At 39.5% G+C, this 13,605-nt stretch overlaps 1 long non-coding RNA gene across 1 annotated transcript; it reads left to right on the forward strand.

Moving 5' to 3' along the window:
- The first annotated feature begins 10,994 nt into the window (after window positions 1-10,994).
- LOC116410912 lies at window positions 10,995-13,319 on the forward strand. The gene is made up of 2 exons (XR_004222749.1): window positions 10,995-11,592; window positions 12,638-13,319. It is a non-coding gene; the product is annotated as an uncharacterized LOC116410912 (long non-coding RNA).
- Window positions 13,320-13,605: the final 286 nt, after the last annotated feature.

Below are 13,605 nucleotides of genomic sequence, written 5' to 3' on the forward strand. Positions count from 1 at the left end.
TCTTAAATAGTCGTATTTTACTTTTATTGTATTCTTTCTACTCTTTTACTTCTGCTTTTGTTTTATGAAACAATACCACCTGGCAACTGTGCCACAAACAACCACTGGAAATCTGTGAACACTTATAAATGGAAAGCTGTGTTACACACTGGAAACTTCCTCAGACTCAGAAAAGTTCATCAGAAAGCTCCCGACAGAAATTACAACAAAAAGTCTAGTGTAAGAGTCCTCAAAATTGGTACTTTTTAAAGCTGGTATGAGAGGAGTTGTAATGATATGTCAAGCATTTAATCATGTCTAAAGTCACTCACTGCAAGCTACTGGTATGTTTGACCTTGCACCAAAGTCACATGAGTTTCCTGACTTTGAAAATTCATATTTATTTGTTACAGATTTTAATAACAAACTTAAATCACATACAAAGAACCTATATTGTTTGAAGATTGGAAAAAATTATCCATTAGCTTTCAAACAGAGCTTTTAATGGGATCTCTCTCAAAGTATTTTTATATAATGAAATTTCCACAGTATATGAATGAAACATTTGCAGTAGTTTACAGATATTTGTAAATGCATTTGCAACAGTATGTATAGCAGTAATTATTAGTCCAGGTCTGTTAATCAGGTGGCTTTTGCTAGATTGTTTCAGGAGTCCGACAGAGACTATAAACAACCAGGTAGATACTGCTTTTAATTACATTTACAAAAAACGTTATCACTAAAAAATGAAGTATTTAAATTTTCAGTTCCCTATCAGGTCATCCTAGCTGCTGATTGGTTCCTATTTTATAGTGCTGAGTGCTACCAGCCCCTCTGCACAGCCTGGGAAATCAGGTAGCAGGAAGTGGAACAGATGGGTGGGACTAGTAGGTTTTTGGAGAAATTTTTAATAAATTATCCCAAAACAATACTTTTTAAAGCATATTCCTTCAATATTTAGAGAAGTACAATTCATTGGTACAATATTGTTTTCCACCCAATATGTCCCCTTTAGGCTAATGGCAGACGAGGTGTAGGGCGGATATTTTCAGCAAGCGGAAAAGCACTTGCTGAAAATACCGCCCTACGCCTCCTACATGTGCCTGCACCCGAATGAATGAGAAACGCTCGGGGCACCCGAATATATTCGCCCTACAGAGAGCTTCTTGTAGTCAAAGAGTCATCCAAAAATTACAGGAACTAAGTTGCAACTGACCAATTTGCAAACCTTCTCATTCAGAGCTGCTATAGTTTCTCAAACAATAACATCAACAAAAGCATTGTAATTATTGGGACACAGGGATTATATGTTCTACTAAGGGCTCTGGCACACGGGGGAGATTAGTCGCCCGCGATTTAACTCCACTGGGATGGCAGGGGTAGGCAACTCGGGGAGATTAGTCGCCCGCGAACAGCGAGTTAAATCGCGGGCGACTAATCTCCCCCGTGTGCCAGAGCCCTAAATATCCTCTTTTATTTAGATTTCCAACAGATTCAGAGATAAAAGTATATACAGTTTTAAATGATGCCTTAGATGCCCCCCCCCCCCTTTCCATTACTAATGTAAGATGGTTCTGTCAGACCAGACCTTCATAATTTAATCATTAAATCATTTAAACCTCATATCGAATTGCATATACAGGTATGGGATCCCTTATTCGGAAACCCGTTATCCAGAAAGCTCCGAAATATGGAAATCCCGTCTCCCATAGACTCCATTTTAACGAAATAATTCAGAATTTTAAGACTGATTTCCTTTTTCTCTGTAATAATAAAACAGTACCTTGTAATTGATCCCAACTAAGATATAAATAATCCTTATTGGAGGCAAAACAATCCAATTGGGTTTAATTCATGTTTTATTGATTTTTTTAGTAGACTTAAGGTATGGAGATCCAAGTTACGAAAAAAACCCTTATCCACAATACTCTTGGTCCCAAGCATTCTGAATAATGGGTCCTATACCTGTAGTAAAAAGACAACATATCAAATATTGGAATTGAAAAATGTTATAGTTTTCTGAAAAAATATATGCTAATTTTACATTTGATGTCAGCAACTAAAGAGTTGGGACGGGCAACAAAAAAAATTGAAAAGTAGTGTAATGCTAAAATGAACACTTCTCAGAAAGTCTCACAGAAGTACAAATGGGGAGGTGTACAACCACTACGTGAAACACTCGCATGAACAAATATTGCAGCAATTTAAGAATAAGGTTCCTCAACGTAAAACTGCATAGAATTTTGGAATTTTATCATCTATAGCAGTGGTCCCCAACCTTTTTTGTGCCAAGGACCAGTAGCAAGCAGGTAAATTTTTCCATGGACCAGGGGGTGGGGGGGCGCAGCGCGCGTTCATTTATGCCTTTATACGTGCGGCGCATTCAACTACGTCTTTATAGGTACAGGCTTTCCTACGAGCCTCTATTTGTGTGGCGCATTGATCGGCGCCTCTAAACCCCCATGTCTTTATAGGCGCGACACTTTTATACGCGCATATTCAGCGCGGCCAGGAACAGAGGGGGCCCCTGATCTATAGTACATAATATCAAAAAGATTTAGTGTGCATGGGACAAGGCTGAAAGCTAATATTGGATGGCCATTTTCTACAGGCCCTCAGGTAGCACTGCATTAATAACAGACATGATTCAGTAGTGGACTCGGGGAACATTATAAAAGAAAAAAAATAGCACATGAATTCCTATATCAGGCAAGAATGGGACAATAATTCAGTTTCAATACTACAGCAATTGGTCTCAGTTCTCAAACAGTTACAGAGTGTTGTTAAAAGAAGAGGTAATGCAACACAGTGGGAATCATGCATTTATTTTAAACTACAGCAGTTGGTCTCTTCATTTCCCAAACATTTACAAAATGTTGTTCAAAGAGGAGATGCAACACAGTGGGAAACATGTCCCTGTCCCAACATTTTTGAAACATGTTCCTGGTATCAAATTCAAAATGAGCATATATTTTTCAGAAAACAAATTTCTCATTTTCAGCATTTGGTATGTTGTCTTTGTATTATTTGCAATTAAATATATGGGTTTAAATGATTTGCAAATCATCCCATTCTCTTTTTGTTTACACTACTTTTTTGACAGGGTTGCAAATAAATTAATCTTTAAACGGATTTTTAAGAATTGTTTTAGAAATAAATGTATAGCAGATTTTACGTACACCATGAAAGTTAATGCTACTGCATAGAAATAAAAGTGAAAGCTGGATTGCATACAATAGGAATATTAAAGAACCACAGGGATTTTCTAAGCTTTCAGTTAAAAAATTACTAATGGTACTGGCCTACTCCAATGCTGCATATTCATTCTTAAGCATAACAAAAATCTAATATCTCATAAAGACAAAATGGAGATATGTGCATCATGTCTGACTGATATTGTCTTTGCAAATGTAGATTTTTTTAGATTCGCCATACATTGGGAAAATCAGTACTAGCTTACTCTCATTCCCTACTTTTCTTTGGCTTTGCCTAAAACCTAAAAAAAACCAAGAGAATAGTGGAAAAAATGCAACAATGTCATCAAGTTTCCCTACCTTTAGTAACAGCACCCTTTTTCTTTTACAAATGTGGCTTGGAAAAAATTAGGAACCCAATATGAGACTTCCATACACAGCAAAGAGGGAGTTATCTCTTCTATTGTAGAAAACCCAACCTCTCCCCAAACCCTTAATAAAACATTATGATATCATCCTCAAAACTGATACCTGTCATACAGGTTACAGAGCTTTGACTCAAAATGAAGCAGAGGCACAAGGTCAAACCTATATAGAAATTCCACATACATTTGGTAGAGTCATAAGCTATAGCCATCCATACCATGGTTTCCATTAAAATACCTAATTTCCTCACATAGTACTATCCTTAGGGAACAGCTGTGCTGAAATTGCAAATACTTGTATTTCACAACCCCATACAAATTTGCATTTTCATAAGTCCCAGTTTCAGAAAACAGTGCTCCTTAATTAGAACACTTGGGACAAATTTCCTGTAACAATATTTCTACAATAGATAATCACACATCTTGTAAGAGATGAGAAAGAACTATCCCATTGTCTGTCATTAACCAATCTATAAAACATAAATTGGATTCTGTTTTGTGTGAGCCAGGCCTTTACCTAATACTACTTTATATAAGCACCATTAAAAGACATCTATTTCCACAAGTGAAACATCTTTAACAAAGCTAATTTTTAAATGACCCCAAAAAGCAATAAAAGTATGTGTAATATAGTCCTCAATAAATATGAGGGGCTTGTCCCAATTTAAATTGCCTAGGAGTGTTGGTTCCTTATTTTGCAACCAAACCCTTACATTGTTCTCTTGTGAAGCAATGGATTCACAATAGAACAAGGGATTCTGTTGTGATTTTTATGGTATAGTTACTATATTACACTGTTCACTTTGCATATCATTGATCTTACCATTGAAAATGTTATTCTTGAACCAATAAATGTATATTTTTAGCTGTAATATTGATGTGTAGGCAGCCATCTCAGTGCATTGTGTCTGATTCTAAACTTTAGAAGGAGACCGCACTACACAATAGGACTGCTTTCAAATAAGCTATTGTTTCTCCTACTCGATGTTACTGAAGGAGTCATGAGCCAGACTTGGATTTTTACTATTGAGGGTGATTCTCATTTTTAGCAATGCAGCTGTCAGGGAGCTGTATTCTTGCTACCTTCCCATTGTTCTCCTGATCGACTGCTGGGGGAGAAAGTGACGCAAAGTAATCACTCCAACTTGCAGTGCAGCATTAAAGTGTGACGAGTTTTTCATAGTCACATGAATGAGGGCACCTAGGAAACTAAGAATATGTCTAGCATCATGTCAAAAATGTTTCAAAATTAAATAAAAAAAAATAGTTTGCTCTTTTAAAAAACAAATTTCAATTCAGGATTCATGGTACCTAGGGATTGGAAGAAGGCGAATGTCATTCCCATATTTAAAAAGGGAGTAAGATCTCAGCCTGGCAATTATAGGCCTGTAAGTTTGACATCCGTGGTGGGCAAGTTATTTGAAGGCTTGTTAAGGGATCACATTCAAAATTATGTAGTGGAGAATGCCATTATGAGCAGTAATCAGCATGGCTTTATGAAGGACAGGTCATGTCAGACCAATTTAATTGCTTTTTATGATGAGGTAAGTAAGAAGCTGGACAGTGGGGATGCAGTAGATATAATCTATTTAGATTTTGCCAAAGCATTTGATACCGTTCCCCACAAACGACTGCTTTCTAAGCTAAGGTCTATTGGTCTTAGTGAAGCCGTTTGCACATGGATAGAAAACTGGCTACAGGATCGGGTACAGAGGGTGGTTGTTAATGGTACATTCTCTACTTGGAGTAAGGTCCTCAGTGGGGTCCCTCAGGGTTCTGTACTGGGTCCACTTTTGTTTAATTTGTTCATAAATGACTTAGGGGAGGGTATTATGAGTAATGTATCAGTGTTTGCAGATGACACAAAACTCTGCAGACCAGTCAATTCTATCCAGGATGTGACATCCCTGCAGCAGGATCTTGACCAACTGGCAATCTGGGCAGCTAAGTGGCAGATGAGATTTAATGTGGATAAATGTAAGGTCATGCACCTGGGATGTAAAAATATGCAAGCCCCGTATACCCTTAATGGGACTGCACTAGGCAAATCCCTAATGGAGAAGGACCTTGGAGTCCTTGTAGATAATAAACTTGGCTGTAGCAAGCAATGCCAGGCAGCAGCTGCAAGGGCAAACAAGGTTTTGAGCTGTATTAAAAGGGGTATAGATTCACGGGAGGAGGGGGTTATTCTTCCCCTTTACAGAGCGCTGGTAAGGCCCCATCTAGAATATGCTGTTCAGTTTTGGTCTCCAGTGCTCAAACGGGACATTACTGAGTTAGAGAGGGTCCAGAGAAGGGCAACTAAGCTGGTAAAGGGTATGGAAAGTTTCAGTTATGAAGAAAGACTGGCCAAGTTGGGTCTGTTTACACTGGAGAAGAGGCGCTTAAGAGGTGACATGATAACTATGTATAAATATATAAAGGGATCATATAATAACATTTCTAATGTTTTATTTACCAGTAGGTCCTTCCAACGGACACGAGGGCACCCACTCCGTTTAGAAGAAGGGAGGTTCCATTTAAACATTCGGAAAGGATTTTTTACAGTGAGAGCTGTGAGGTTCTGGAATTCCCTCCCCGAATCAGTCGTGCTGGCTGATACATTATATAACTTTAAGAAGGGGCTGGATGGATTCTTAGCAAGTGAGGGAATACAGGGTTATGGGAGATAGCTCTTAGTACAAGTTGATCCAGGGACTGGTCCGATTGCCATCTTGGAGTCAGGAAGGAATTTTTTCCCCTCTGTGGCAAATTAGAGAGGCTTCAGATGGGGTTTTTTGCCTTCCTCTGGATCAACTAGTAGTTAGGCAGGTTATATATAGGCATTATGGTTGAACTTGATGGACGTATGTCTTTTTTCAACCCAACTTACTATGTTACTATGATTCTGTTGAAGAAGAGCTATTAACTAATGCATTTAGAAAAAAACATGTTTTCCCATGACAGTATTCTTTTAAAGTCCCTCTGCTTTTCAGAGAATCTGTTCACCACCCACTATGAAAAGCAGAGGGACTACAAGTATGTATGTTTAAAACATGTTTTTCTTGATTTCGTCTTAAAGGAGAAGGAAAGCAAAGTCACTTGGGGGTGCCAAAATGTTAAGTGACTTTAACCGCTTACCTTTTACCCCGGGCTGGTGCCCCTGTACAGAGAGAACAGCACCAGCCCGGGGTACCTGCAGTGCTTCCTACTTCCGGGTTCGCTCGCACGCGCATGCGCGGTAGAGTGAAAAGCCGAACTTTAACAGAGAAGTCGGCTTTTCACTCTAGTGTGCATGCGCCTGTCCTCCGGAAGGAGGAAGCGCTACGCTCCAGGTACCCCGGGCTGGTGCTGTTTTCTCTTAACGGGGCACCAGCCCGGGGTACAAGGTAAGCGATTAAAATCACTTGGGGGTGCCCCCACTTTTAGCACCCCCAAGTGACTTTGCTTTTCCTTGCCCTTTAAGGTGTACATGGAAAAAATCCTGCAGTGTAAGTTTAGTATTGCTAGAGTGTGGACATAAGAAGCAAGTGGACTGTGTAAGTTAGGTAATGTAGTAGGAGTCTGTGTAACCTTACTCCTACAAAGTTCTAAACGTAAAATGCGGTTTCTGCCAATTGTTTTGTGGATTGCCCTAAAAGTCTACTTTTTTAATCTCTATCATATTTTACCTCTCTGTGTCTTGCACTATTGCATTCACTATTTTTGAGAGTTATACGTGCAATTAATTAATATATACCTAGGTAAATCTAATTTAATGAACCATGGTTTCATCATTTCCAATGAATTATGCATGTGTTGTACCTTTTTTAGCAGCATGCTGTGTAATTTTGCCATCATAATTAATGTGACATTTCAATTTATGTGTTTCCTTTTTATCACTGCTGTTATTTATCTGTCACACTTTGAGCTCTGAGTTTCCAGAAACTAATCTGGGCACTGCCTTAAACAAAGAACTGGGTATAAGTTATTTTGCTATGCAGAAAGTATGGAATGGTGTAGCACACTAGGTAAAATGAGGGTCTGTTTCTTATTGATTAGGACATGTACATGCAACCTTGGAGTAGGGCTCTTCTATATGGTAGAGCATGTGATTGTACAAAGAAAAGGATTGATTGCAGTAATAAATTACTTTGCTAAGGTTTTGCAACACTCCATTTTCTGACAATTGTAAAAAAAAAAGGGTCATTTACGTAGACTCGGAGCAGAACTACATAGGGACTGGTAGACAAGAGTATCATGCAGAGATTAATTGTGCCCCGGTACTGACTACATTCTGCACATCTCATCAGGCAGAGGCAGGCACTGACCACCCCTGTCATTACCACCAAGACTGTATTTACCATATAGGCTCCCGAGAGCTTGTGCCTTTAGGAGGTGTCTATATGGTAATTAAAATTAATTAAAAAGAAATCTCCCCAGTTCCTAAATTTGGTAATGAAGCTCAGGATTAAGGGGTGGTACCTTCATTCTGTTTGATACATGTAGTAGAGCAGGCCTGCTGTGCCGGCACTGATTGCATAGCAAAGGGGTAGGGCTGAGGTTAGGGTTACCACCTGTCCAGTTTTAACCCGGACAGCCCGGTAGTCTGAAGGGCTGCCCAGGTCAAAACCTCCTGCCGATTTCCAAATGAGGAAAATCAGGTAGGACTCTGTATTATCGACACAGTGATCGGCCAATCGTCACGTCATAGCCCCACCCCTGTGACATCACGACCAGCTTTTTCCCCGCCCCTCGACGTCACAATTACATTAGTCTAATAAGATCTATTATGCATAAAACAACAATGGCACAAACTCACAGTATTGTAATCTGCAATTTAAGTATCTTATCCCTTATTACCCCTTCAAAAAGCTTTCCTACCACTGATGTCAAACTAACAGGCTTATAGTTTTCAGGCTGAGAACAGCTGAATAGCTGCATCACATTAGCGATTTGCCAATGTCTCAGCACCATGCCAGATGTTAAAAAATGTTGAAAGATTAAGTAAAAAGTTTTGGCAATCGCAGAGCTAAACTAAGTACCCTGGGACACATCATGTTCAAATATGTCAAGAGCCAATTTTTACATGTTTCTGTAGGTGATTTTTGAGTGTTAAAGCATACCAGAGTACCAGTAGGAAACCCATAAATACAGGGAGCATATACATATTCCTTGTATTCTAATTTTTTTGTCACATTCACACAATATTACACAAACTAGTCGGTTTTTTCATGACCCAATTATTTTGCCTTTGTGTTTTCATTTGCGTATTTGCTGAGTACTGTAAATGAAGGAAATGTACCCATGCATAGAGAGAACATGCAAACCCCTTGCAGATAATGCCCAGGACCCCACTGCCACAAGGTAGGAGTGCTAACCGCTGAGCTACAATAAAAACTCACAATTTTTTGCCTAACTTCTGATTTTTTGTCACCTTTAGGCCCATGGCATGCTTTTCTGCATGCTTCATCCTTTTTGTCCCTGTGTCTCACTGGTCTTTCCTGTGTGGCCCATAATGATTTGTTACATTTTACCTTTACTATCTTTTCTTGAAAAAGTGACCATTCAAAAATACCCCTTCAGGAATAACCCTCAGGAAAGGGGAAATCAAACCATTTAAACAAATATAGTATACATATCTGTGTCATTGGAAGGTTTATTACACAGTCTATTCTAATTCTAATACGGAAATACACGTTGCAAAAATAATTAAAGACATACATCTTGTCAGATAGATTTGCTAAAAACAGTCTAGACTGGAATCAGCCGTTGAATCAAAATTAAGTTAATGGTGTGGACTAACGTTTTTAATTTCTGTAATGGACAGTTCAAGAATTAAGCTGTAAAATACCCGCAGCCTATGAGACCAAGTGAAGAGATGAGCTATATCAATGATTGTCCATCTATAAATAATATAGTATTTCTGCTAAATGTGCCAGTCCATTTGGTACTTGCAAAAAATGTTCAGTATCTTTCAGTTTTTTGGGTCTGGCTTGTTGAATGCCAATAAACACATTCACACTGTCATTTTTAATAGAAATACAAAATTACATCAGTTTTTTTCTACATTTTTATACCCAGTCCTCATGTCTTGCATTATCTTATCAGAGTCTGCAGATGCATGAGCAGGAAGCAAGATGCACCAACTTAAAGGAGAAGTAATCACTTACCTTGTACCCTGGGCTAGGGAGAACCGCACCAGCCCAGGGTAGCAGCAAGCACTCCCTTCTTCCGCGTTGGTGCATGCGCAGTAGAGTGAAAAGCCGAACTTTAACAACAAAGTCGGCTTTTCACTCTAATGTGCATGCGCCGACCCAGGGATTTCGCCACGGAAGAAGGAAGAGCTCGCTACAGGTGGTACAGTTTTCTCCTAACAGGGGCACCAGCCCGGGGTACAAGGTAAGCGATTGTCACTTGGGGGTGCCTAACATTTTGGCACCCCCAAGTGACTTAGCCTTTCCTTCTCCTTTAGGCCATACAGGGGCAGATTTCACCTGCTAATTTGGGTTCTTTAGACCGAGTCAGCAGCTTATCTGCCCCTGTATGGGCACCCCCCACCTAAAATTGGCCAAAAGCAATCAGGCAGGTTTGAGTTTCCCGTTGGATCAGGGACCGCATTGGCTTGTTCATGTGGTCCTTAGTCCCACAGCACCTGCCTGCCATTTAAATTTAATCATTTGGCCCTAGGGCCAAATATCGCCCACCTTAGGTGGGCATATCGGGAGAAGATCTGCTAATTTGGTGACCTTGCCAAATGAGCAGTTCGCAACGTGTATGGCCACCTTAAGTATATTCCCAATCTTACTGAGAAATGGTACATACAGAGTCTGACATCCTAAAGTGTCCCTTGACATATTAGGCAATGGTTTGCAGTTTCATGGCAAAGCTAGACATGCTACGTTTTTAAAAAAAAATGCAGAAGCAGAAATATGTATCTGAAATGCTGAATGCTTGGGATTTCTGTCATCTTAACAATAACTTTATAAATTAGTAAGTGTCTGCCAATTAAGTAACCTAAGGCACTGAGTTACCTGAGGTGAGGTAAAAGTAAGGCATGCAGAATAAATGCCCTACCCCCACACTTGCATCCAGATATTAAATGGACAGGTTTAAACTTTCCGTCAGAATGAGGACTGCATTGCGCATTGATGCAGGTCTTGATGGGCTCTATCCAAGCAATGTGATCCACTCATTTGGCCCAAGGGATGAACAATCGGCTCAATTCAATATTGCCCGTATTTGGAAAAGATCAGCTCATTTGGCAACCGCCAAAAAAGAAATGGTGCATGCAGTGTCAAATATACTTTTAGTGTAAAGTCAGAATCTTAGTGTGTGGCAGGTTACCAGGGGCACCTTTAAGTGTCTGTTTTCTAGTTCTTATACTGGAAATTCATCTATTCTAGTGCAGAAAGAGCAGAAATAGTAAGCATGGGTGCGGAGGAGGTGAAGGCATCGGAAAGGCTGCCTTAGTTCAGCAGGGGACGCAGAATCACCCTTGGCTGCATTACAGAGCTTGCTTAACAAAATGTTGGGCCTAAAGGGGGCCATAAACAGGGCAACCATGTACTGTATCTATCTGGCTATCCCTCATGTAAAGATCAGATCTGCTGATGTACTATATACTTGCAGCAACAGATCATTTGCAGATAACATTTTTAAAACATGCCCAATCTACAAACTGAACTGTTTCTATAGTATTTGGATATAGATAGGGATAATGTATTACCAGCTTATTACCAATATGCTTCAGGCATCTTTTAATGTGGGGCCCCAACAAGTGTACAAGTACTGGGAACTAGAAAGAAAGTTTTCCTGCACCATAACACAGTTAATCTAGAATCCTGGTATAAATCAAGTAAACCAAGACCACTGGTAAATGTCCTCCTCTGCCTCAGATCAGAACAGCAGTGGACCAATCACCTCTCTCTCCATCTGTCATTTATGAGTATACTACCGCATGACAAATGCCCTATTGAACACCTGAAAGGCAGCAACAAGCAGACCTGACAAATTGGAAGTGTTTTGTCAACAAGGTGAGTCTATCACTGCTCTGTGTGCGTCAGACATGGTGCCTTCCTTTTATTCTTTAGTATTAGGGGTGGTAAGGGCAGGGTACCCGTGAAATTAGTCGCCCCACGATAAATCTTAGTTGTCGCGATGGCATAAAAGTTGATGCGATGTCCCACAGTCTCAGGAGATTAGTCGCCCACAACAACAAAGATTTGTTGCAGGGCGACTAATTTCCCCGTGTACCACTGCCCTTAAACGGGATTTTGTCGCCCATTGTTCTCCATCTGAGGGCAGCAGCAGACAAAACATTAGGCTAATGTCCCACGGGGAGATTTAGTTGCTGCAATTTTTAAAAAGCGAGCTATGGGCCATAACCATTGACACCTAGAAAAAAGACCACTGCTGTGGTCTAATGCATATGCAACTGATTTTTTTTTTTTTACATGACCCTTGGTATGCTAACCTAGCTACTACAGAGAACAATATATGGAAACAATTATGGGGCTGAGAGAGGATTGGTTTTAGGAGTGGGGGCTAATTTGTGATAATTATTACTTGTGCTTGATTCAGTGCACTTGCAGAAATAAAACACTGAGAAAACAAAGTATATTTTTCTTATCTTTGCATTTTAGCTCTGGTATCATTGTTAGTTACCTTCACAACACATCTTGCTGGTAACTGTTATTGTTGTGGAACATGAAACCCCAGCTCCTGATTTCACAATGTACAGTATAGAACAGGGAAGACACAAAAACATATTGCTCTGCTGCCAGAGGCTGAACACACACTTGCAGAACAGGTTATCTTTGTCTGTTAAACTGTATTGTTCAGCCTCTTTGGGTTTCACCAAGAGATAACTTAATGTTTGTGTTTAGTAAACATGAATATAATGGTAGATTGTTGTTCCGCTCCTATTAGAGAAATTGCCACAAAGCAGTGCTCTCCATGAGAGCCATAGAAATGTTTGAATGAAATTATGATTTTATTATTTGTTTTTTGGATCTGCATGATATGGATTATAATGGTATAATAATGTAATATGTTCATTTATATTTCTTTATTTTACAGATATTTTCATCCCTTATCCAAGTACTGCATGACAAATGATATTACAAACAGGGGGATAGCTAGAAGTCACTGGACTCCAGAGAAATTTCTTTTTACACTCCCAAAACTTCAAGGTGGTGATATATTTGTAAGAATATATTGAAACTATACATCTGTCAGTACTAAATCGTACTCCTGGCCATCCTATCAGCCACAAAAAGTCTTGAGCGTATCAGATTTTTAATGCATTTTATTTTTACTTTATCAGCCACAGTTGTTATAGAATATTTCACATGATGTAAAATAAACATCAGTTAGTTAATCTTAACCCCCATATATAGATGACAAATTCTTAACAGTATTACTAATAAAGTAATCATAGAATGATCATAAAACTCAGGGCTTCTACAATCTCTATATATCTGTGTTTGTACTATAAAATTGACATGTAATGAGAGCACCCCCTTTTTAATGATAAAATTGTCTGAGAACAAAATAAAAGGAGCGCTCGGTCAGGCTCAGCTTCACGCACAGCAGTGCTTGGATAGTGATGTCACAAGGCAATATTGCGAATGTCATGACATGGTTCTGAGTCCTCCCTGAAACAAGATCCATGCAAAATGTGCTATAAACTGACTCTTGGACATGTCCTTGCCTGCTTTGTGCTTCTAGCAAACTTTTGATTGAGAATTTGATTTCTGAACTTGGATTGACTCTTTTGTATTACCCTCATGTACCTTGCTTGAACTGATTGATTACTAGGTTTGACCCATGCCTACATTTTGACTACACTGCTTCCTGCTTGCCTTGACTTTGGCCTGTCATTTAATCACTGTGGTGAGTCGAGCAGTAGCTACTTCTGTCAACACTTCACAGGGTCTCATACCTCCCTTTGCCAGCTACCTCTTGATGGACTTCTGAATGGAATGCTGTAGAAATGGCCTTCTCTCGTTACAAGTATGTTATAGATGATGTATGGTTGCAGGACC

Source organism: Xenopus tropicalis, chromosome 5 (assembly GCF_000004195.4).
Source record: "Xenopus tropicalis strain Nigerian chromosome 5, UCB_Xtro_10.0, whole genome shotgun sequence".
Taxonomy (NCBI): Eukaryota; Metazoa; Chordata; class Amphibia; order Anura; family Pipidae; genus Xenopus; species Xenopus tropicalis.